The sequence below is a fragment of the Ictalurus furcatus genome, chromosome 11 (genome assembly GCF_023375685.1).
Source record: "Ictalurus furcatus strain D&B chromosome 11, Billie_1.0, whole genome shotgun sequence".
Lineage (NCBI taxonomy): Eukaryota > Metazoa > Chordata > Actinopteri > Siluriformes > Ictaluridae > Ictalurus > Ictalurus furcatus.
Genome location: NC_071265.1, coordinates 11757915 through 11785751, shown reverse-complemented (window position 1 = coordinate 11785751; position 27837 = coordinate 11757915). Strand labels below are relative to the sequence as shown.

The window sequence follows — 27837 nt, the reverse complement described above, 5'->3', positions numbered from 1 at the left end:
GACTCCAGTGGCAACCTGTGAAGCTCTGGTGAACTCCATGCCCAAGAGGGTTAAGGCAGTGCTGGAAAATAATGGTGGCCACACAAAATATTGACAGTTTGGGCCCAATTTGGACATTTTCACTTAGGGGTGTACTCAATTTTGTTGCCAGTGGTTTAGACATTAATGGCTGTGTGTTGAGTTATTTTGAGGGGACAGTAAATTTACACTGTTACACAAGCTGTACACTCATTACTTTACATTGTAGCAAAGTGTCATTTCTTCAGTGCTGTCACATTAAAAGATATAATCAAATATTTACAAAAATGTGAGGGGTGTACTCACTTTTGTGAGATACTGTATATATATATATATATATATATATATATATATATATATATATATATATATATATATATATATATATATACACACACACACACACACACACACACACACACACACACATATATATATTTCTGCTGTTTTCTCATGATCTCGACATCTTCTCAAGATGTAATTTTATTGTGAGAAAATCTTGCGCTTTGTGAATGGGACTGGTGTTACATGCACGTTGGCATCTTATCCATCATAAATGTAATAATTGCCCTCTGTAGAGATGGCCTTTATCTCCACGTTAAGAGAGAGGGATGTGTCCCCTTCTCGAGTGTCAGACACTAATGGAAGTCGTGAATCCTGTAGTGGTGACGTATTTTTGTAGGCCATCCCAGAAGTTAGCATCACCCCAGTTCACCTTGACAAAAAGCCAATAGGATTTTTCCATTGTCTTTTGGATTATTGCAGAAAATAAACTCTGTGACCAACAAAAGTGTATGATTCTTACACGTTTCGTTCATTAAGATAAGATTCATAAGATTTTGAAGCCTATACACTCGCCAGAAGTAAAAAGCTAATGTTAGGCTATAAACGAACTACACCATGGTCGCATGATTTCAACGTCACTACTGCTACACTTCCGACAACTCTTTCAATCTTTATTTAAAAAAAAACAATACAATTGGAAAATACTAGGAATTGATAAATCTATAAGTTGGAACATTTGAATTGCAAGAGTGCGAGTATAAACCCAACAAGGCTGTAATAGAAGAGTTTTCCTGTTCGGTGTGATGATGTTTAATGTCCCTGACAACCTCTGTAGTCTCATTTAGCCACTTGTTAGCAGCCGTCTTTTTCAAGACACGAAAAAAAGTGGGGTATTACTGATGTATTTTATGTCGTAGTATAAAACGTGAACATATATTAAGCTTGTGTTAACCACAGAGCTTATTTCAGGCATTTAACCAAAAACCCATTCAAAAACCCCACTGATTTGGGATGATGGATGTCCTGTGCACAGGAAAATTAAGTCGAGATCACGAGAAAACAACAGAAAAAAAAAGTCATCGTGCATGGTCGCTTAGGGCTTCCGTAAGAAAGAACACTATTTTAGAAATATAGATCATGAACAGATTAACCATTAGTCCTGGGTCATATTTCTCATTTCTTTGTGAGAGAGTGCATGAGTCTCACCAGTTAGGTATTTCTCTTTAGCCCGAGCTCGCTCATCTGCGTCAAAATACCACACAGTAATAGCATACCTGCACAGAAATTTGACCACATCAGCATCTTCATGCAGCACAAAATCTGTATTGTTTACTACAGTGTTTCTCAACCAGGGCTACCCAGACCCCTTTTGGTCTGTAGCATAATTACAGGGGGTAACATAGCTTAGTTCATTCTGGCATGAACTATGTTCACCGTGTCATTATTAGCAAAAGCGTTAATTGCACTATAACCAACATAGATGGGTTAAATAAATAAATTATCATTCAGATTAATAATCAAATTAAGTGTAATGTTAGCAATAAAACGTATCACCCCCAAAGGTCGCTGTTAATGTTAAAGCAAAGTGAATAGCAGGAAGTATAGCAAATATAACATTGAACTGAAAATGTGTTCAATTTGACATGTTGTGCTCCATGAAAATGTGTAGTGTAGATGACTTATATATACGCTGTATATTATATATTATAATTCTATATTAATATAATATACATATTGTGTCAGAGTATGCTAGGGGTCCAAGGCTGAAAAAAGTTTGAGAACCACTGGTTTACTACATATGTTAGGACACTAAGATTAAGATATTTAATGTAGAGTAAGTGCCATACTAGCAGCTTCCATGGTAACTGACCGAGTGGCGTACGCAGGCTGGACCTCATGTGGGTTCCGTCTGTCTGACCAGACAAACAGCAGTCTGTCAAATATGGGCTGGAAAGATCCGTAATATACCACCATGTTCCTGGGAAGAAAGACGATTTAAGGGGAATTATTCAGTGGCATTTGAAACACAAAAATAAATGCAAGTCCAAACTTAGCAAATGAAGCACACTAGTGGTCAGTGGATATAAAGTATTAACACAAAGCTAAAAACTCAATTGATGATAAATACTGCACTGCATGTGGCTGAGAGTGGAGTGAAGGTGCACCAGCCAGCCATTTCAAGAGTTCTGCATAATTCAGGACTGTATGGGAGGGGTGGCTAGAAGGAAACTATTGCTCAAGAAGAGCCATCTGAAACAATGAGAGTGACCCAGTAAAGACGTAGGTTGTTCTTTTTTCCTGTTATTATAAGACCAAGATTGAAATACTGTATTTGGGCAAGTGTCAAAGTGCTATGTGTGATGCAACACCTCAATTAACACAGTCCCTACAGTGAAAAATGGTGCAGAGCATCATGCTCTGGGGAAGATATTCATCCTCAAAATCTGGGTTTCTTGTCAAAATTGTAGGGAGAATGGATGGGGAACAATACAGTGGGATACAAGAGAACCTGCTTCAGTCTGCTGAGCAAAAACGAATGCTCGGAAGACACTTCACCTTTCAGCAGGACAATTTTCAAAAACAAGGCCAAAGAAATGCAGGAGTGGTTAAAAACAAAAAAGTGAATGTTCTACAGGCACGAAGTCAATGTCCAGATCTGAATCCCGTTGAGAATCTGTGGCACTGTTTGAAATTGCAGTCAACAAACAACTTTCAACCTACCTGAAGAACCTGGAGCAAATCTGCCTAGAAGAATGGATGAAACTTAACCCAACAGATTTAAAACGGTTGTTGGAGTAAAAGGTGGGTCTACCAAGTACTGAAGGAGTTGATTACATATTCAAACAGCATTTTTCAGTTTCTATTTTTTTTTAAGACATGCTGGCAAATAACGAATAATTTGACTAATTGAAAATTTACTTTAAGAGCATATTGGTTTGCAATAATCCAGATGAGTCTGATGACTTCAGGACAATACTGTTGCAAGGCACTGTACATATGCATGTATGCAATCTTTAAGTGGATTTGTGGGGAGTGCTATTCATGTCTTCAACAATAAAACCAAGCATATCTATTGTAAAAAATAAGGTGTACAGTTATTTTTTTCTCTCTCTCCTGATTCTTTAACTTAAGCCATAAACATTTGCTTTTTGCAGCTTTTAACATTGATGATAATTTCCCTGGTTTACTTAAAGAGCTGTAACTCCAGACTGCTAGAATTTATTTGCACAAAAATTAAAAAATGCTCTCAAGACAGAAAAAAAGGGGGAATGGGGCGACAACATTATTTCAATCAAATATCTGTTTCTGGGTCTGTATGTTGGATACATTTCCCCCTCTTATTATTATTAGAGATTTAAAGAAAGTCACGGAACCCTATTGGTTATAATCTGGTTCTACTTATTATTATTACTAGGGGCCAAGCACCAAAGGTGTGTAGACACCTATTGTATCCGTTAGTTTTCTTCTTCTGCTTATTATTATTATTATTATTATTATTATTATTATTCCCCACTGGGAGTCTATGGTAGCCCTATGAACCGAAAGTAAGAAAATGATTAAATTTGTCACACTCATACATATGACCATGAATAGCATCTGTACCTTATGAGCCTTCTATGACCAACTCTATAGTGCCACCACTAGTTCAAAAATTCACTTTTCAAATGGTTATAATTGTTGAACACTTTGCCCTAGTGAAAAGAAATTTAGTTCATCAGATTACTCTCCTCATGTTGATCATATCTCCTCAACTGATATCTTATATTAAGACTCCACCCATTACAGAAGTCACCATTTTGAAATGTACGGTATTTAGTTTTTTCCCTACTCCTCATACAAATTGTCCAATTCTATTTTTAAAAAATGTCAGATGATCAGTTGTCAGATCCGCACAAAAATGACTATACAGAATTCTGATATTCATATTTGTTCAAAAGTTATTATCCAGTATCTGTTAACATTCCAACTAATGCTTTTCTGTGCTCATGCTCACCTTGGATACTCTCCTCAGTATCAACACAAAGCTGTATTCTCTGTGTGGTGCACTGTGATACACAATAAGATTTAGTACGAAAGATTATGGGTTCAATTCCCACGGGGTGTAAGTTCTTAAAAGTGTCAAATCTTTTGTCATTCGGTTCCTTTCTTTTGCCCTGATAATTATTATTATCATCATCATCGTTATTATCATTATCATTATTATGTCCAAACACAAAGTGCTTCTACCTCTATTGTAATTGTTAGGACTTATAGGGGCCAAGCATCAGGTGAAACCCTATTGTTTTCGTTAAGACATTTCTTCTTATTTTTCTCCACTAAAACACACACAGAACACATATATTAGAGGGATTTGCAAGAAACTTGAAAGGCTGGAATCCCTTAAGATCTAATGCAGGATGCTGAATATGGGTTTCTCGAAAGTGTGTTCACTTCAGCAAAAAAAGAATAGGAGAACTGCATGCATGTGTTGTTAGCCAGAGTACTTCAGATTGACCTTGTGGTTAAGTCCAGACTTTACTTCTATAATGTCATACCAACAATTTTTGTAAACCAAAACTAACTGACATCACAGCTTTCCATGAACGTGGATCTGAAGAGCATTCTTTGTAATGCTCAGTATGCTCTTTCCAGTAAACCTGACAGTTACTTGTGACATTCAGAGCATCTATGCTGCTCCTTGCATTATCCAGGTGATATTTACTCTACCTGTGGTGTTAGAAAGGGTGAAATAGTGATGTAACTGCAGCTCTATGAACACTCCAGAGATCCCAGTCATTCAACACGAGCACTGATTAGCCAGAAAAGTTCCGGGAATGATGTATGACAACAGAATTTTTAGCAAATACGTCATTGATAATGGCTTATTTGGATGGTTTTGCCTTGCATGTGTACATGCACAAATATGTAGTTATTCAGGTGATATTCACCATTCCTGGCACTTATTCTGTGTTAACAGAATCATAGATACATACAGAACTACTGTTATATGATGTATATTAAGAGAGGGTTGTGTATATTTTAGATAAATATTTAATTACCAAAATATTCAAAACAGAGAAATGCAGAAAAAAACTACCAAAAACATATCCCCAATCTATGTCATATTATGCCCGTCATACATTTGACACCATGTAGATCTAAACTTTGGGAAATAGTATATCTTAATGCCATAATTAATTTTGGATTTGCATTGTCTAGTGATTTTACATACCTTGGCATTCCAGTCTTTATTTAAATAATAAATGCATGTAACACATCTCCCGTCACCATCAGGGTTGTCCACATGCCGCACATATCCAGTGCCCCTGCCAGGGTAACAAGCTACCATTGCCTGAAAGGAACAAGACAAAAAGTCAGAATGCATATCATGTACAGTATTGCAAAAAGGTATTTGCCTCTTTCCTGATTTGTTCCATTTGTGCACATTTGTCACATTTATTTGTTTCAGATCTTTAAACTCAATTTAATACAAGTCAAAGACAACACTTGTAAACACAAAACACATTTTCAAATGCTCATTTTATTTATTGGAGGAAAAAGGCTATCCAATACCAAACAGCCCTGTATGAAAAAGTAACTGCCTCCTTAGTTAATTGAATTGATAATTGGGTTTAATAAGATTAATAAACCTGGGCCTTATTACTGCCAGCCCTGTTAAATAAAAAACATCACTTAAAAAGAACATTTCCAACCAAGCGAAGTAGGTGAAAACAGTGAACACAGCACACTATGCCAATATCAAAAGATTCTGTGGAAGAGATGAGAAAGAAAGGTATTAAAATAGGTATCATTCTGGGACTCCAGTGAACCACAGTGAGAGCCACTATCTCCAAATGGAGAAAACTCGAAACAGTGGTGAATCTTCCCAAAGGTGGTCAACCTACCAAAATTCCTTTAAGAGCTCATCAATGACTCATCCAGGATGTGAAAAAAAAGAAGAACAGAACCCATAGAAGCCTCCCTGCCTCCCTTTAGTTATGGGGGACACTGTTTGGAGCCCTCCGGACAGGTCAAATGGGAGGCGCTCTAGTGCCTCCTAGGAGCCTGTAGGTGTGTCTCTTACTGCTTTGGTCTTGCCATTTTGTTTCCTGAATCTGAGAACTGCAATCTCCACTTAGGTGGATACACAGTACTGTGCCTTGTGAGACCACCAGTAAAGCAACACAGGCATCAAGAATAGGGATGTAGCCTTGGTTGAGCTTTCAGTCCAAACCTTCCATCATAGCTCTCAATAAAATCCCTGCACTGTTATTGTGAATGCTTTTGCATTAGGTGCTGTGTTTTGCATGGTACCATTCACTATCTATGTGACTGCACCTGTGCAAGATTGTAAACCACCACTGCCACAATCTAAGCCAATAAAAACAAGCCAAATATGACCAACATATAACTAAACAAATCAAAGAACCTTCTTTAACAAAGTATCTGAACTTGGACAAGCCAGCGGCAATATTTTTTTGAAAAGATTCTGTTCGCAGGACTGAAATCCTAAATATATATTTTTAGCTTTTGATTAATTCTGTGGCCACTGTTCGGTCGGAGCCCTTGGCTACAGTCTAGGTTAGCCTGTGCATAAGTCCGGCCACAAGTAAATGCATTATAATGTTAAATAATGTGCATTGTATGTTATTTTCAACAACCATAAAATCCTTTTTTTGAAACCCAGGCAATAATTCTTGATGGCTGTTCAGTAGTCAAATTTGGATGATGCTTTGCTGAGACAAAAACATATTAATAGTAATTAAAAAAGAAAGCATTTAAAAGCTGCACTGACGAGAATCACATGCTCCATGCTAATATAGTAAAGTGCACATTTTAAACAGAGATTGTTTACAGAATGACAGCCTTTCCAAGATTGTTCCAGCACTATTAACGATTTATAAAAATAAAGTATTTATAAAAAATAAATTAAATAAATAAAAAAATAAAATAAATAAAAAAATAACCTACAAATAATGGAATAGCTTCAAAAATACTTTTATAATAACATTCATAATTTGATCAAGTAACAATGCTAACTACTGCTAATGAGACAGACATAGCCTCAAATTAACTAACCTTAGCCAAGTTCAATCATTATAAAAAATACTGCTGTTCACCTTCACAAATCCAACTGCAAAACTAACAATAGATAAATTCACACATACTACCAAAATAGTAGTGGGTGGTATGGACAACAATTTATATCAAGAAAAGTTTATAATGAACAATAAATAGACACACCAAAAAAAATGACCAACTAAACTCAAGCATTTTTATCAAATCTTGTAAAAGAAAATCTTGAATAAATAAATAAATAAATAAATAAATAAATAAGTGATTTATTCTGGTCAGGGTCGCGGAGGATCCAGAGCCTACCATTGGAACGCTGGGTTCGAGGCAGGAATACACATTGGAGGGAGCATTACTCAATTACACCTTGATTATGCACATTCACACCCAGGGGCAATTTATCATACCAGCATGTTTTTTTTGGAGGTGGGAAGAAACTGGAGAACATGGAGGAAACCTGGAGGAAACCCATAGTAACCCAAAAAATAATATATGGGACTGTGGCTTAGTATGTTATCCTTGTACCTCTGGGGTTGGTGGTTCGAATCCTGCCACGGTAGTTTGCATGTTTGCCCCAAGCTTCGGGTGTTTCCTCTGTGTCCTCCGGTTTCCTCCCCCAGTCCAAAGACATGCATTGTAGGTTGATTGGCATTTCCAAATTGTCCATAGAATGTGTGTGTGATTGTGCCCTGCGATGGGTTGGTGCCATCCAGGGTGTTCCTGGGATAGGCTCCAGGCTCCCTGCAACCCAGTGTAGGACAATCAGTATGGAAAAATGATGGATGGTACTATGCATCTTTAAAAGTGATTATAGCTATGAACAAATCATTAGCTATTGAATTTGAGAATGAACAAATGCTAATTGTTTATAAATCATTGTGTGTATACACTATTGACTAATGATTTAATAGTAATAAACAAATCAGTTTAAACTTTAAAAAATTATTATTTGCTTTTACTATGAACAACTTTGCAGACTGAATTTACTATGAAACAATTGAAAACCTGGATAGTAAGAAAAGTTTATAAATGGCACAATAATGTGTGCACTCTATTACAATGTACATGTTTTCCTATACCCTTACAGTATATTTCTTCAAGTTACCCATTATAAGATGGGCAAATTGTGGTCATTACACCACCAACACTAGCCTTAACTGTTGACACAAAGAAGGTTGGGTCCATGGATACATGCTGTTGATGCCAAATTCTGACTCCATTTGCATGTTTTGCATGCCTGACCAGGCAATGTTCAATATCCAATCCTTAACTGTGCAGTTTCAGTGGGCCTATGAACACTGTAGCCTCTTGGCTGACAGGAGTGAACCTGATGTAGTCTTCTGCTGCTGTAGCCCAGCCACCTCAAGGTTTGATTTGGTGTGCATTCTGAGATGCTTTTCTGCTCACCATTGTTGTAAAGAGTGGATACTGGAGTTGATGTCTTCCCATCAGTTTGAACCAGTCTAGAAGGCCATCCTTTCAATCTATTAATTATTTAATTTGAGATAAAAAATTTCTAAAATTCCTTCTGGTGTTACCTTATCAAATACCTCCTTAAAAGCCCTTACAGAATAATACTGTTGTCTGATGACTTTAAAAGCAGAAAAGTTCATTAAAATGTGCTTGAAAGTCAGAGGGTTCCTACCTGACCGACAAATTGATGCATCTTCACCTATTAATTAAAACATTGTGTATACACAGTCTGAGCCCAACAATTTTTAAAACAAAAATGTTCTGTCAATAACAGCATTAATTCCATGCAGTTTGTTATCCTCATGTTTATTTCATTTCACTTGCTACTGGCTTACAATATAGGAGTTCAGGATCAGTCAGAGGTCTGATGGTGGTATAAGGCACTCACTAGTTTTCATTCCAAGGGCCTTTTAGCAGCCTGGACTGCTATTACCAGACTGCCACACTGGCCTGGTATTCAACAAAAGAGAATGTTGTAGTCCTGTTTCTGTATATATATATATATATATATATATATATATATATATATGTTACGTTCCCGCCTGCAGATGGCACTGCGGTGACATGCACGAGTGGCTTTAGAGAGCGCGCGTACATGAGACTGCACTCTTGTATATGGACAGGCACCTTTGTTTGTTTTGGTTCTCCCCCTGTTTAAGCACTGGTTGATGTTCGAGGGTGTGTCTTGATTTACTCCAGCTGTCTGTTTTTAGTTTGATTGTGTTTGCTATTTAAAGCCCTCATGTTACGTTGCACTTCGCTCAGTATTATTTGGAGATACATTTAACTAGCTAACTAAGTCTAAGTACATCTAAGTGTTAAGTACATGTAAGTACATGTAAGTGTTAGCCACCTCGATGTTAAGTGATCGTGTTCTCATGTCCTGTTTATGTTTCATGCCTTGAATCCTGCTTCACGTCTAAGACCGCGTATCGCTGCTCGTGTTTATCGACCTTGTGTTTGAGCAATAAAGACGTTGATCTGCACCTGCTCCTGCCTCACTTCCCTGTATCATAACAATATATATATATATACTTTGGATAAAATACTAACTATTATGGGGTGATCTGTTTTCAAGGTTTCAAGGGCTTGTATGCAAGATTTAGAATCTGTACTAATGAATGAATTATGTTGTGCATGTTCAGCGTATTGCAGGGCTAAAAGCAAAGCATGGCCTCAGCTGTAAACAGCTTTGTCCTGGAATCCAGATGCCATGGTGCTGGTGTCTAACTGCTAGTGCAGCAGATGCATGATTGTCCTCTTTTGATCTGCGCGTGTATATAGGAGTGTGATGGGGAAAGCTGCTTCTTATGTCAAACTACTTAAAGAAACTACTGCTGGTACACAACTGGGTAAATCATTAACTTTTTATTGCAAGAAATATCCAAGATAATATTTATTTTTTTTAGATCCCATGGGGGAATGGAGTAGAGATGTGTTAAGATGTCAAGATTAACATTCAAGTTTTCTAAATGGGGTCTTACACATAGCCCAAAATGACAGATGTACTTGGGTCTGTACTAATATAAATGTGGATGCTGGAGAGTAGGCTGGATTGTGTTGGTTTGTCTTGACTTGGTTGTATACTGAAGGGCCAGTTTCAGGTGTCCATTGTTCATTGAAGGTTCACAAGACTTCAACATGTAGGCTCTGAAAAGGAGAGGTTCTAAACGGGAACGATCCTGGCAATTTTTTTTTTAACGTAGAGGGGTTCCTTTTTTTTTTTTTTGACACACCACGTCAAAAGCTGGCGGTACCAATTACATTTGTGCTTTTGTTCACGTGCCCGGGGCAAGGATATTTCCCTGAGGTACTCCCAGTTCTTTTGTGTGTAGGCTTGATAGGATAGTACTTACCTTAGGGCTGCACGATTATGGCCAAAATGATAATCCCGATTATTCATTGATTTTAGGGACAACATATTTTTTTTGTACTTTCACATTTTAATAAACAGAGCGCTGCTTTCACCTCCATGTTGTGCTACATTCCTGCTAATGTACAAATCTTTACATCAAATTAGACTGATCCTTAAAGTTCATCATCTCGTAGAAGCAAAATATAAATAAAATTGTACCCAAAATATAGGATTAGTAAAAATAAAAATACCATCAACCAAATGAAAATATGCAACAAATATAACAATATGCAACCAAATGAAAACAATTCAGGCGAATGCAGAAAAGGCAATACCAGTGTTTAAAGGAGGAGAGACACAGCCAAATCACTCAATAGAGTGGTGCAGGGATGACGTAATTTTTTACCGGAACCCGGAAGATAGCATCACACTGGTTCCCTCGACAAAAACCCAATAGGATTTTCCCATAGGCTTTTGGATTATCACGAAAATAATCTTTGTGATCAACAAAAGTTTACAATATGATGTCCATCAAGATAATTTTCACAAATTAACATAACTATTTTGAAGTTTGAAGCCTAAATACAATCTCCTGAAATAAAAAACTAACCGTATGCTATAAATGAACTACACCACGGTCGCTCGACTTCATCGTCACCATCACTGAGCTTCCGACTTTTCCAATCTTGATTTAAAACATTTTCCATAATACTGATTTACTCTGTGGATGAATCTTCATCCATGTTTTTTTTTGGAGGGGGGGGGGGGGGTTGTGCACAGCATACCTGAACCAGTTTATCTGCAAAGATTTTTCCTGTTCGGTGGGATGACTAATTTCCCCGACAACCTCTGTAATCCCATTTAGCAACATGTTAGTGTCATGATTTCCCCTTGCGCAAGCGCTGGAGCTCACAGCGTGCTCTTTAAGTGACATTGAGTTTGTTTACTTTCTACATTTGTTATGTGCATTTGTTATGATTTCTGTCCTGTCTCCGCCCCTGTATTGTCATTGGTTGTTCCCTTATGTGCCATCATTAGTCTCAACTGTTTTGTGTTTGTCATTTAAACCCCTCGTGTCTCTTTATTCAACGTGAAGTATTGTGTGAGTTTTCAGTGTACCAAGCTTTTGTTCATAGTTTCACGTCTCATAATTTTGATCCTGTTCTCGACCTCGTTGTTTGTTGTTTAGCCTTGTTTATGCCCGTTTGCCGATCGCCTGACCTTTTGCTAACCCTACCCCTTGACCATGCTATTGTCTCATGTTTTGGATTTGTCTGCCTCTCTTCAATCAAGCTCTTATCTGCACTTGCATCCGTCCTAAACTCTCATTATGTGACAGTTAGCAACCGCCTTTTTCAATACACGTAAAAGCTTTGTAAAAAATCATGAGTGGGGTTTTCCTGGCGTATTTTATGTCATAGAATTAAATGTGAAAATATTTTGAGCTTGGGTTCACCACAGACCTTATTTCAGGCTTTTAACCAAAATCCCATTCAAAAAACCCATTGACTTTGGGATGGAACCGGAAGGGCTAAAATGATAACTCATTTCCAGGTTTTGGAATTACAAAATGACGTCATCCCTGCGCCACTCTATGGTGATTGGCTGTAAGTTTAGGAAGCTCTTGATTTGATCTGCAGTGGAGTTTTCTATGAACGGAGGACAAACTTTAAACGCCAATATCGCAGTCGATCATGTTCATGTAATCGTGGGCAGTCAAAATCGTAATCAAGATCAATATTCAATTAATTGTGCAGCCCTAACCTACCGTGAATTTAAAATGTTTATTGGATAAAAAATGGAGTTAAAAGTAGGCAAACATCCCCTAAAGTCTATTTAATACAGGCCTTTTAAAATGCCACATTCCCATGTCATGTGCTTTCTCTAGATAAAATAAAAGACAACGACACCATGTTCTTTTTTTAATAAAGGCATCATATATGCAAGACTCTAACCTAACAAGATTATTGGAGTGTATTCCTTCCCCGCCTAAAGCCACACTAGAATTTGTTTATTTGTCTGGCAGTGTCCAGCTTCCAGACTAGACATTATTAACCATTCTCTCCACGACTTTACAAGGACAACTAGTCAGAGCTATAGGTCAGTAATTGTTAGGATTATTATAGTCCCTGCCTGGTATAGGTATGGCTATGATTACTTAAGAGTTGGGGTACTCAATCCCGGACTCAGGTCCAATTATGAACGAACTTGGACTTGTCACGCACTCTGATAAATTTGTACTTGGACACAAATTGACACAGACTCTGACATTTTGGACTAGGAAAATTTTCAGAGTAAAGTCAGGTCCGTGTTATGTGTAACATGAAAAGAAAGATAAACAAATAACATAAAATTAAGATAACAAAGCAGGGTGCAGCTTGTGAACAGGAAAGGCAGGCAACTGCTTGGGGCCCCAGGCTGCTAGGGGCCCCCCGAAGGCTGACAAACTTTACTCCACAGCAATGTCTCAGAATGTGGCAACCGCAGTGACCATGGATGACTTGCAATGACATGACAGTCGGAAACCTCCTGAAAGGGGCCCCAAGTCATTCCCGTCGACTTCTCGCTGTAATATTTTCAGAAAACAACATCAATTAAGGAAAATGAAGAGGACTTTTCTGTCAGGAAGAGAAAAAACAAAGAGAAAAAAGAGAACAAGGAAAAAAGAAAGCAAGAGAGTGGTAAGTGTAAGGGTTTATTGTTCAAAAATGTTTATAATTATAGTTTGAAAATTGTACTAATGTGAACATCTGGAAATAAATACAAAAGTTTAGATTGCGTACATTTTTGGTTGGTGTCAGATTATTTATAACATAATAGTGATGAATGCTGGTTGGAGAGGCCCCCTGAGAATTTTTGCCTATTTTTGGCCCCAACAGACTCTAGAAACACTCCTGATAAGAAATGAATCAATGTCTCCCTGCCTGACCAGGGGCTTTCTGTGCACACACATTTGAAATGCGTGTTCAGAAAACTGACTCATCGTGTGAGTACCCAATTGAGTTCTTTTTAGTGGCTTATTATGCTTGGATGGTCAAATAAATACACACGCATCATTTCAAAATGCAGGTCTGGCCAAGTATTCATGCAAACACAGTCAGTTATGTCTTAAGTGAATGTAAACAGCTTAATAAGAACCACTGTACATGTCATACAGTTAATTCTATTTTGCTTTACATTTAATTGCTTTATTAATTTTCCTTAGTATTTCTTACTTAAATACTACTGATAGACCTACCTAAGAAAACGTATCGTTATCGAGAAATAAGTCTGTAGTCATATTGCCCCTCTATAAACATTAGCATTTGGTGATTCCAGTCTTGAATTTCACGTAAAATGTGAAATATACTTTTTAATGTAGGAAATATCATAAACCCTGCTAATAGTGATATATATTTTTTTTCATTTTAGGAATTCAAATTCAAAGATCAGAGCTGTGTTCAGAAATGAGTTTGTTGTGATTGATAGACGGATTAAAAGCAGTAATAAAGCATGAAGCTCGTTGTTATGACCTGCTGCTAAATGTAACTCTGTACTCTCTCTTTCAGCCTATATAACTGTGGCATCAAAACACTGAAATGTCAACTCGAACTGGAGGACACAATATATAATATATATAATATATAGTGTGATACAATAACAAAACAGGTTCATTTGTACTTTCACTTGTAATATAATAAAAGTTCTCTTTTTTTTCTTTTATTAAACCATTTTTTGATAGGAAACTAGTTCAGGTGCTGATGGCATGATATAAAAATATTAAACAGCAATGGCAAGATGTAATAGTGGTATTTTTTTTATTTTATTTTTTTTACATTTATAACATTAAAATATTAATTTAACAGCTCAGTGTTGAGTTTACAATTGCAATTTTAAATCTTTTTAAAATTTCATTACTTTTTGGACTCTGCCATCAAGGACTTGGACCTGAGTCCATCTCGACCCATTTTGGACTCGGACTTGATTGGTTAAGGACGTGGTCTCGGCTTGAACTCGTCAAAGGTGGACTCGGACCCAACACTATGATCACTGCTTCTTGCCAGGAGGGTGGTATGTTTCCTGATGTCCAGAGTATATTAAAGTTTTTAAGAAGAGGAGACAGAACATTGTGGGAAAGGTGTTTTATCAAATGATAACGAATGTTGTCTGGCCCAACGGCAGTACCATTGGAACAGTTTAGAGTTCAAGAGTTCTTCCATTGAGAAGATCTGGTTATATTTCAGCCTCAGCCGTGTCCTCTTTCCTGTTGTTCAGATATGGATGAGGAAAGGCTTTTATACAAATGCCAATTCAGTGGCATGTAGTAAATTTTCCAACTTGGACCTTCTTTGCACATTCCACCAGAATCTGTCCAGACCGCAACTTTTTTGCATTTGACTGTGCTTGCTATTCCTCAAAATGCTTGTATAGCTTGATCAGGTGATAGAGATTCCAAAATTATGAATCCCTGCCAACTATCACATAGTAAAGAAAAAGAATACCCAGTTACTGAACCAAGATCTAAGTCCTGATCCAGCATCCTTCTTTTAGGGGTTTGTTTGGCAGCCATGACTATTTGTACTTTGTTTTATCGCCCCTACTCCCCACCCAACAAGGCAATGCACAGACCCATGGACATGCTGCAGATATGCATCACAGACATAGGGATGGTATACTCGAGCAATCAGGTAAAGTGCTTACATTACTTGACTGACACTTAGCCAAAGCTAAGCAAAGAGTGAGAGAGAGAGGGAGAGAGAGAGAGAGAGAGAGAGATTATGGCCAATATTGAAGCCAAAAGGTACAACAAAGGCAAGTCTTGACCAGCCACTTGATTGGATCCGGTCCTTCCAGCCTCCTGTCTAAATAAAGTAGGAGCCAAAGCACTTTTGTTGAACTTGGGGTAGCCACAGTAGACCACATTCCTCAAGCACCAGGACCTCTTCCTCCTCAGTCACATATCATAACTCACAGCAAATAAGTCACCCAATTTGTTGCCTCTTACGATCAGCTAGGAGGTGCTAGAGAGCTATTCTACCCTGGGTCCCCATGGGGTCAGGGGTTCCTATTAACGTGACCAATATGTGTATATCCATAAATATCCATAAATCTAAACTAAATCCAAAGGTTTGTACACAACCACATACAATCACCGTCTGCTTTAATTGGAACACCTGTAAACCTGCAACACGATGCATAAAATCATGCGGATACATGTTAAGAGCTTCAGTTAATGTTCAAACATCAGAATGGGGAAAAAGTCTGATCTATGTGACTTTAACCGTGGCATGGTTGTTGGTACCAGATCACATCCTGTGAGCGGAGGGTCTGCAGGCTGAAACACCTTGTTAATGAGAGAGATCAGAGGGGAATGACCAGACTGGTCTGAGCTGACAGGAAGGCTATAGTAACTCAAATAAGCACTGTTTACAACCACACTGAGCAGAAAAGCATCTATGAATGCAAACCTTGAAGGAGATGGTACAACAGCACGCTACAACAGCACAAGACCACATGATAGCCTCAGACGCCTGTTCTTGGCTGACAGGAGTGGAACTCAATGTGGTCTTCTGCTGTTGTAGCCCATCCACCTCAAAGTTTGATTTATGCATGCTGAGATGCTTTTCTGCTCACCATGGTTATAAAGAGTGATTATATGAGTTATTATCCTTGCTGGCAGCTGGAACCCATTTGGTCATATTCCTCCGACCTCGCTTATCAACAAGGTCAACTGCTGTTGTTTTCCATGTCTGGTTGTTAGTACATCAGTGGTTTCTTTCTTTTTCAGGATATTCCAAATTGTTGTACTGGCTATAACCAATGCTTGTGCAATGGTTTTGATCGATGTTCCATCTTTTCTCAGCTTCAAAATGGCTTGCTTTTCTCCCAAAGACAGCTCTCTGGTCTTCATGTTGGTTTATCCTTATGAACAATAAACACTGTCTTCACAGGTAAAACCCAAGGCTCAAACCAAATGCAGGCATCCAGAGCTATTAATTGTTTAAACATTCATTTAACAGGGCACACCTGAGCCAATATTTCTGATCACTTGAAAATTCGGTGGGTTTAAACAAAAGCTGTCATATTCTAAGTTGTTTAACACGTCTAGATATAAATATCCGGAAATGAAAGCTAGAATTCTGATCCATCGTCTCATATTCATCTTTTGAGCCCCAAACCCAAATGTCTTTAGTGTATACCAAAAAGTACTTTCAGAGGGGACTGTACAGTCAAGGTCCAAAAGTATTCGGACAGTGGCGCAATTTTAGTAATCTTGCCTCTGTACTTAATATTGCGCTAACTGTTTAGGAATTACAGCCATTTGTTACAGACTGTACATAATGCTCTCACCAATGTTGGTTTATAAAACAGAGCATTTCATTTCTAAAATATAATTTGCTGAACTGCGTTCAAAGCCATTGTAAAATCCTCAGTATACACACACACCAGTGATCATACAACAATAATTGTATTCTATACTGAAGTGGCAGGGTTTACACCAAGCAAACTGTCGCACTTAAGCTAGTCTTATTCATAGAATACCCATAGAATAGTGTTTGGTTGCTAGGCAACATAACAGACAAAGCGCACTGTTAGTCATCTAGATTACATGGTTTAAGAATTGTTTATTATATTATTCATAATAAATTAAATTATTTATTGAATACTGGATTTTATTATATCTGTCGTCATTTCATAAAGCAAATAAGCCGCTCGAGACTTGTAGGATTTTATCTCGGGCATGGGTGAATGGAACGGGGGCCCACTCCTGTATTTTACCTAGGGCCCCAAATTCACTAATTCTGCTTCTGTGCATAAAGAATCAGTCAGTTTTTTACTTCATTCATTCATTTCATACATTTCGTTGTTGTTTGTTTAGTAATTGGGAGCAAAATATTTAGTATGCAATATTCAATATATGTACAAGCAAATTTGTTCCTTCTCACTACAACACATTATAGCACACATATGGATCACTATACCATCTACTCACAGCTTAGCTTTTCTAAAATGTTTTTTATTCCCTTATTCTTCTGTAGACTCATGTTTCACATGTGTGTTTGAGGTCATATGTAATATCATTTAAAAGACATTGCTCACAGCAATTGTGGGGGGGGGGGGGTATTTGTGAACAGTTTTATGCAACGTTTCCCATGTGCGAATGCTGTAGAACCAATACAGTTTGAGGGTGTTTCACATTCACGTTTCAGTGCTCCAAGACGTGGTCAGACTACATTTGTAGCTCATTTTGTGGTCCACTTGATTTGTGTTTTGTGAAAACAATGTGTACTCAGAGCTATATGTGGAAACACCTTGGATGATTTTAATATAATATGTGCAGTCCTATTAGAGATTGAGTTTTGTTAAAGTTGCCAAACTACATAGAAAATTTATTTCAGCAATTAAAAACATATGGTTAGTATCAAACATCTTGAACTATTTTGGTAAAGTTTGCGCAATTGCTGTCTGCACTTGCCAGTGTCCTTCGATGTTAATATAAAGGTTAAAGAAAGCCTCTTGACCCCAGACTGCTGTCATTCTGCCTTAAAGGAATGTAGGAGACCTGAAACCTTATATTCTGTCGTCTACATGTTTCACTGGCATGAAAACTGCGAAAGCATCGTTCTGTGTGTTATAATATTAACGTAATATCTGGTAGAGAAACTTATGTCTGTTACTTACTTTTGTCCTTCCATTTATCCTGTAGTTTCGCAGTTTTCCGTTACAGTGACGGACAATATCGTCCATGCGACTCATTAGGACAGCTATTTTCTCACATCCAGGCTCCTTTCCCTCGAGCCATGTGATCTTATCACCTCTTATGTCCTTAGTTGAGTCACTTTTTTGACTGACTAACTGTCCATCTGTAAACTCCCCAGAGGTGTAGTGAGCACAGACCTCTTCTAACACGCTGAGACCAGCTGTTCACCGAGGAAGTTGTTCACAACATAAATGCCATGTTTATTCATACATGGCCCTATATATTCCATGGCCAGTTTTTGATGAGGAGACATTGTTTGCCCGTTGGAGACATTATCACCAGTCTGTTCAGGTTCAGTTCCAGACACAGGTTTGATCGATGGTGAAGGTTTTGTGGTGCCTGCATGTGGTTTGGATTTTTCCGAGGCTGTGCAGCTTGGTGTTCTGCTCTTTTGCTGTTCCTGCAGTGGTTTCAGCTCCTTCTTGATGTTATCTCGGCAGTTAGGTTGTGCCGAGGGTGTGTGTGTGCTGTAGGAGTGGGTTGTTTTCGGCCTGCTTGTATCTAACACGAGACAGTGTCAGCTTACACAAATGGCATTTCAGTGGGATTTGATCTGTAATGTAACGTGTCTCTAACACAGACATTATTCATAGGCATAAAAATCCAGCTCCTTGTCTAGAACGTCTTTAAAAAATAAATAAATAACACACATTGTGCCACATCACACCCCACAGACAATGATGCGGAAATGTGTGTGCTACAGTCTGACTCATAGTAGTGTAAGTAATAAAATAATAAATGAGTATAGGTGTCACCCAATAAATTGTCAGCTCAGTGTGTATATATATTCTTATGATGCTTCAAGTGTGTTCCTGTTTTCCCCCATCCCCTTTCATGCAGGTTAACCTGGATAAATTTTACATCCTGATAGTGAATCATGTGATCAAGACCAAGCTGAAGAAAAAGAAAATAATAAAGATTTAATCAGCTGGCATTTTCTATTTCCATCAGGAGGTCTGAAACGTTCTCAGTGTGAAGACGTTTCCACTGACCACTTTTATGATCAGAGCTCTGATTAGTTTTAGGAGTATGCTGTTAATGATTTTAAATCTTAGATTCGTTACACCAAATAAGCACCATCATGAATAGATTTATTTATTATAAATATAGAAATTTGCCCTGCTGCTTTGCTTACATCATAGCACAGAGACAGCATTAGTTAAAGTAGTAAATGACCTTCTACTGACCTACGATCAGGGTTGTGTCTCTCTGCTTGTGTTACTCGACCTTAGTGCAGCTTTTGATACTATAGATCACACTATTCTCCTTGATAGATTAGAAAATGTTATTGGTATTAAGGGAACAGTCCTCTCCTGGCTCAGGTCTTATCTGACCGATCGTTATCAGTTTGTAGATGTAAATGGTGAATTCTCCATGCGTACTGAGGTTACTTTTGGAGTTCCACAGGGTTCTGTTTTAGGCCCACTGCTCTTTACTTTATATATGCTACCCCTAGGTCAAATTATTCGTAAACATGGAATTAGCTTCCACTGTTATGCTGATGATACACAGTTGTATGTTTCAGCGAAGCCAGAGGACAGACAGAAGCTTAGTAAAGCTGAGGATTGTGTAAAGGACATTAGACATTGGATGTTAACTAACTTCCTTCTACTTAATTCTGATAAAACAGAAATACTTTTATTAGGCCCACGTGTAGCTAGAAGTAATCTTTCTGATCACATGGTTACTCTGGATGGTCTTTCTGTTTCATCATGTGCAGCAGTTAAAGACCTTGGAGTGATTATTGACTCCAGCCTATCATTTGATGCTCATGTAGATAATATTACTAGGATAGCCTTCTTTCATCTCAGAAATATTTCTAAAATAAGAAACATATTGTCACTACATGATGCGGAAATACTAGTTCATGCATTCATCACCTCTAGATTAGATTACTGTAATGCCTTACTGTCTGGATGTTCCAGTAGGAATATAAATAAGCTCCAGTTAGTCCAGAATGCAGCTGCTAGAGTCCTAACTAGAACTAGAAGGTACGACCATATCACACCGATATTAATATCAATATCAATACTGCATTGGCTCCCAGTAAAATCTCGCATTAACTATAAAATACTTTTATTAACCTATAAAGCACTAAATGGTCTCGCGCCACAATATCTAAGCGACCTTTTGGTTTTATATAATCCGCCACGCCTACTTAGATCAAAAGATGCAGGCTATTTGACGGTACCTCGAATAGTGAAGGCTACAGCAGGGGGAAGAGCTTTCTCTTATAGAGCCCCACAGTTATGGAACAGTCTTCCTATTAGTGTTCGGGACTCAGACACAGTCTCAGTGTTTAAGTCTAGGCTTAAAACGTATTTGTTTACTCAAGCCTACCCTGACTAGATTCTGCTCTACTACTTCGCAGTCATAATAATCTTTTTTCTCCCTCTCTCCTTTCGCCGAGCCCCACATGAATTTATGGAGATACTAGAGATCCAGATCCTTTCTGCCTCTGGATGGAGCTCAAATCTTCTTTAATTCCAGACTGCTGGGACTACGGCTGCTCCTAAGGCCATACAGACTTCATATAAATCCATAATGAACTTTTTCACACTATCTGTTGTTACCCAGATGAGGATGGGTTCCCTTCTGAGTCGGGTTCCTCTCAAGGTTTCTTCCTCTTAAAACATCTTAGGGAGTTTTTCCTTGCCACCGTCGCCACTCAGTGGCTTGCTCAGTTGGGATAAATTCGCACCTTTAATATCTGTATACCATGTTGATATTTCTGTAAAGCTGCTTTGAGACAATGTCTATTGTAAAAAGCGCTATACAAATAAAATTGAATTGAATTGAATTGAATTACAGGTGCAGAGAAAACCATGTTTTTGAAATTCAGCTTGGACCTCGTACACAAATTGCTGAAGTCTGATATGCTGCAGGTTTGTTACCATAGGAATAAGATGGTTTATAAAATAAATCTATATATGTATGAGTTTTTATTTTAATTCTTTTATAGATGAATCATTAGTTGTTGTTTATAAACTAATTTTACAATGATGTCTTTCCTTCCCATCGCTATTGACCAAACTGTTTTTCCACTTAGCTTTGTTAAGCCGTAAAGTCATGTCATTTCCGTGAATACAGGTTTGTCTTAGTTTTATTCTGAGCTTTAATATAACCTGTCGCTGCTTTGTTTTTTCTTTTGCAGTCCTGTTGCATTTACAGTGAGGCTCTTTTGTCGACTAACAAACATTAAAAAAATATTAGGAGTCATTTTATATTTTCTATACAGTGTATATATTTAATACAACATAAATGATCTTACTTACTTTATGATCTATTGAATGCACCTGTTTATGGATTTGTTTCCTGTGTGTGTGTGTGTGTGTGTGTGTGTGTGTGTGTGTGTGTGTGTGTGTGTGTGTGCATGTAGGAGGAGCTACGGACAAGGGGAGAGAGCTTCACCTCGAAGCTGCAGTATCAGTGGTCAGCCACGAAGAAAACTGCCCCAAACTGCTGAAGCTCACAGGAATGCCCGGCCATCTCATCGTGGCTCTGTTCGAGCACAGCTCAGTGGTGTGGCGCATGAAGAGTCCTGCTGGACAGACCTCCCCTGGTGAGAGCAAATCTGACCATGCAGACCCTAAGCACCAATACTCAAGCAATCACACACCATTTTGATTGCAACTTGAATATTTATTAAGATGTACAATAGCCTCTTTTTTTAATGGTTATACTCATGAAACAGTGTGGACTCATGAAAGGTTAGGGTTGATGTGCTGATGTTGCTGGTCATTTAGAATCATGATGTGCCTAGAAAAAATGTCAGCAAGCGAGGCACGGTTCTGGAAAGTCTGGAGAAAGTACAGAAATTTTTTTCATGGTGTACATCAAGATGTGAATATTTTGCTGTCAAACTCGGAGCACTAAAGCTTTATATTTCCTTATTGTCTGTTCAAATACAGCCTCTGTAAGTAATGTAAGAATCGAATAATTGCTCAAGCCAAAAAAAGTTTCTTATTTCATTAAGAACCATGCAGCCCTAGGTAGAGCTCGACTGCGTCCCTTGCAGGAGCAGCTGAGAAGGGTCCAATGTCATTATGCAGCACAAGAGCGGCCTCTAGAGGAGAAATAAAAACTAATTTTCTTGTTATTTGAAGTGTCTTTTAATTAATTTTGGACGTCTCTATTTTTATCTGTTATTTGGAGTGCTACATTAAATTAACATTTATTAATAGTTAATATATTATATTTATTTCATTTTAAAAAGTGCAGTACATTTTCATGGTACAGTCAGTACTTTTGTTTATTTTTGTAATAAAGTTCAGGAATATTTTACTTTGAGTGTTTTCATTTAGTATCAGTTTTACCAAACTTCTGCCCGACTTGGTTACTGGTATCAGAAAAATTGACTATTGGTCGACCCCTAGCCCTAGGGTGTATAACAAAAGGCTGCTTTAAACAGTTTTTAACAACAGCATTTACTCATCACATGTTTTCTGTGCCACTTTTGTTTGCCTGACCAGACATTCACGCAGTGGCTAAAGAGATCGCATCCATTAACGGTGTTGACTTTCTCAAGATCCGTAATATCCTTCTAGAGAAGTGGCTTTGCACACCAGGGCAGACAAATGGCAAGGTAAGAGGTTTTCAAACACACACAGGAACTTTAAATGTTGGCTGAAAACTGAGGAATAATTCTCAAAGCATCTTATCAAACAAAGCAACTAAGCTTTAAAAACCCATACTGGCACAGATTATTGAGTGATTATTAATAACAGTGTTTATATCACTACAGGACCTCCAGTACCAGGACTCTGTGACTGATCTTACTGAGGATCCTGATCTCATGAGGTGAACTAAAAACTCCTCCATTATACTTCACAGCTCTTTTTCCCATCAAAGAAAAGTTTTTTTTATATGCACATTTCTTTTCTTCTGTTTTACAGAGTGGTGTATTTGCTGCAGATGCACCCCATGGATATGAGGCATGTCTGCTCAGTCCTATCCCGAGTGCAGAGACATGGGTAAATCAGGTAAACCTGTAGCTTCATACGCCTCGTCCCATACGCCTCGTCCCATACGCCTCGTCCCATACGCCTCGTCCCATACGCCTCGTCCCATACGCCTCGTCCCATACAAGGAAAGTATATCTGGAAAACTAAGCGTTACGTATCAGACTTGACACATTTCACTGGTGTGTAAAACATAACACTAACCTTTTTTTTTTTAAAGAAAAAAAAACACAATGATTTATTACATTAATACTAAATAACTTTATCTGTATATAGTTACACTTCATATAACTTATGTTTGGGGCTGCAGTGACTAGTCTGAATAATCAGTAGACTTCCTGTAGAAGTCCCTGTATAAGTTATTACAATAGAAATGATAATGTTGTAGAATGAGAGCATTAGTCTGTCTTTTTTTTGTTTTTTGTTCTTTTCTCAGCTGTTGGGAGGATCCGGTCTCAGACTGACCTTTGAGCACCGCAGCCGTGTGCTGCTCTGCCTCATTCACCTTGTAGACTCGGCCACGCTGGAGGCTCTGTCTCATACACCCAGAGATAAAGTAGAGATGCACCGATGCTAAATTTCTCAGCCAATACCGATAATCGATTATTCAGAGTGATATCGGCCGATACCGATAGTTCTGCCTTTTATACTGTAATGGAACCTGCAGTGGAAAGGGCACTACAACTACAATTACTAGCTGACCTGTTGTAATAAACTAGCTGAGGAACTCGAGGTTGATCAGGGATTCGTACAGTAACATTTGAATAATTAAACATGATCATGCCTATTCCCTAGGGTCACTACAAAGGCTCAAGGAAAGATTGAATGAATGATTTTATGGTAGAAATGCTTGCTTAATAATTATAGTGTATGCTGTTTAATCATGATGTGTGTATGCTGCTTAATTATGCTGTATAATCTAAAATGCGTTAATCATATAAAGAGGCGTGGAATGAGAAACCAGAGAAAGAGAGAGAGGAAAAGAAGAAACAGAGCTTGGAGAGGAAGCGGCATTACTGTCGGACCTACCCAAAAGCATCTTACACCCTACTGCCAGATCAAGAGGAGAGTTACACAATCATTTCCGAAACCTGGTCTTCCCTCAGCTCGCCAAGAGATATGGGCCTCAGCTTTCTGGAATATCTCCCCAACAACTGGACAGTGAGATTGAGTCCCACGCCAAAACTTGTGAGTTGTAAAACTTAGATCCGGTGTAAAATTTTAGCAGTGCAGAGATTACAGAGATTACAAACTGTAGTTTTATCATTCCACACAAGAGACATCATCTTTACACACAGCACAAAATCCATGTGTTTTCCCACCCTCTTTTGATTGACAGGATATAATCGGCCCTGATCGGATGTTTTTAAACTACCGATACCGATTATCGGTGCATCTCTAAGATAAAGTCAAGTATGTGCCAAGAGTTTTGAAACTGGGGAACGTCTTATGTTCTGTAAATGATGTCTCAGACAATTTCTTAAATGTATTAATTTCTGCATTTTTAAAAATAATAGTTCAACAAGCTTAATAAGGGTTTAAATTTGTTAAAGGAGCAACGTTTTCTATTTAGCCCAGTCTATACGCAACGTTTGGTCTTGAAATTGTCTAGACATGTTTGGTTTCAAGTTTACGTCTTCAGTTTCACACTGGAGCTATAAGATGAATGTAGATAACAAATAATACATTTATCACACCAAAATAATTTCTGTAAAAACAGAATGTTCCTTTAAACACCCTTTAAATGTTAGATAGCCTATACATCTGTGTCAGTATTTATATTATCCAAAATGTTTTTGCAGTTTGGTCTTAAATTTTCCTAGAAAAGGCACATGACAGCCCGCCTGGAGTTTGCCAAAAGGCACCTGAAGGACTCTCAGACCATGATGAAACAAAGATTGAACTCTTTGGTCTGAATGGCAAGCGTCATGTCTGGAGGAAACCAGGCACCACTCATCACCTGGCCAATGCCATCCCTACAGTGAAGCATGGTGGTGGCAGCAACATGCTGTGGGGATGTTTTTCAGCGGCAGGAACTGGGAGACTAGTCAGGATCGAGGGAAAGATGAATGCAGCAATGTACAGAGACATCCTTGATGAAAACCTGCTCCAGAGTGCTCTGGACCTCAGACTGGGGCAAAGGTTCATCTTCCAACAGGACAACGACCCTAAGCACACAGCCAAGATAACAAAGGAGTGGCTACAGGACAACTCTGTGAATGTCCTTGAGTGGCCCAGCCAGAGCCCAGACTTTTGAACATTGAACATCTCTGGAGAGATCTGAAAATGGCTGTGCACCGACGCTCCCCATCCAACCTGATGGAGCTTGAGAGGTCCTGCAAAGAAGAATGGGAGAAACTGCCCAGAAATAGGTGTGCCAAGATTGTAGCATCATTCTCAAAAAGACTTGAGGCTGTAATTGGTGCCAAAGGTGCTTCAACAAAGTATTGAGCAAAGGCTGTGAATACTTATGTACATGTGCTTTTTTTGTTTTTTTATTTTTAATAAATTTGCAAAGATTTCAAACAAACTTCTTTCATGTTGTCATTATGGGGTATTGTTTGTAGAATTTTGAGGAAAATAAAGAATTTAATCCATTTTGGAATAAGGCTGTAGCATAACAAAATGTGGAAAAAGTGAAGTGCTGTGAACACTTTCCAGATGCACTGTATTATTAAGTGATCTGTTGGAGCCACAGTAAACAAAATTCAAAGTACAGTATTTTATTTATCATTTCCACAGTATTTGAAAAAACCTATGTTCAGTTGTATAATAAAGTTTGGGCACCCCTGGACAAATGACATATTTTGTTGATTTTTACTGCTCCTTTGCCTTTCTGGCAAACATATAGACAGATCTCTCTGAGAGTTTTCTTGGTCCTCCAGATGTTGTTGTTTTCCATAGATCTTAATGAGAATTCGTACAGTGGAAATTGTGAGCTGGCAACGCTTTGAAATCTTTTTAATAGACTTCCCCTGCTTTGTAGGTATCAATTAGCTTCTTTTTTAATCCTCAGTCAGCTGCTTGTCCAAGCCCATGGTTGTTGAATGTTATCCCATGGTTTAAAGAGATTAATACGCTCGGGATTTGTTGTAACTTATGACAATTCTTGACCTGCATAAGGAGTTTTCAGAAGTCATTTACAGCCTTACGAGTTAATTAGGATCTGAGAGGATACATACCACAATCAGTGTACACTGTAGAATTATTAGGAGTCCTATTGGCACTGCAGCGGTCAGAAAAAAATCATCAGAACCAAGATGTCGCTATAGCTTCTGACAGTCTATCAGCACTATCAAGCATACATTCTGGGAAAACATCGTGCAGAGAAGACGTTGTCTACCAAATATTTTATCTGCTTCTCATACTTCATGCTAAGGGGCTGAATGTTTCCTTCTTCTGGGTTCCTGCACATGTAGGGGTAGAAGGAAATGAAACTGTGGATGTACTGGCAAAAAGATCTATAAAACATGAAACAGTTGATATACAAGTACCATAAAGTAGAGCAGAGATCAAGCCCATTATAAAGGGACACGCGCATAAAATATGGCAGGAATACTGGGACACAGCTGACACCGGACGACATCTATATACCATACAAAAACAAGTAGGCATGAATGTGAGGTGGGGCAGAGACCCAAAGGAAAAGATGATAATTACGTGGCTTAGAATATGTCATGCTGGCTTAAATCTAGTATTAAACAGAATAGGAAAACACCCCACTGGACTCTGCACACACTGCAGTACACAAGAGACGGTAAAACATTCTGTTAGACTGCAAAAGGTATGAGGAGGAAAGAACTGAACTAGAGATGCAGATTGGAAAACAAAACATGACACTAGAGAACTTGCTGGGAAAAACATCTGGGAAAATGCACCGCCCCTAATAAACTATCTAAAAAATACTGGGTTAAGTGAGAGACTTTAGTAATCTAGTAGGAATATCTAGGATATAGTTATTTATCTCTTTATTTTCTTTTATTTATGTAGTATTGTTTTGGTATTATTATTATTAATTTTTTTTCATTTTATTTATTTTTTTTCCGCCAATCTACTGCCCACACTCCAGTCCAGTAGGTAGCGGTAATGCACCTTTAGCTGGTTTGCCAACCGCCATTAAAACAAAAAGAAGAAGACGACTATAGCACCTAAACCCACACTGCGCATGCGCAAAGCCGGATGACTCAGCCATTAAACTAGTAGAAGAAGCTCTAATTAGCCAGTGAAGCTACATGTTGTTCGGCCACTTCCACTTATAAAAGAAAATCATGCAATATTCTCAGACTCTGCAGTTATTGACAGAGTGAATTCATCGTTTTAAATAGAATCAAAAATAACATTGACAGATTGCTAATCTCATTTCGATTAGCTTGCTAATTAATTACACTGCGCATGCATGGACTGGACTGCCTCCTCAAAAGCTAGCACCGCTAGCATATTTGTATAATGTT

General features: G+C 38.2%; 1 pseudogene; it reads right to left on the bottom strand.

Annotated features, from left to right (window-relative positions):
• Positions 1 to 723: 723 nt before the first annotated feature.
• On the bottom strand, positions 724 to 18937 carry LOC128615032 (egl nine homolog 1-like; annotated as a pseudogene).
• Between the last annotated feature and the right edge of the window lie 8900 nt (positions 18938 to 27837).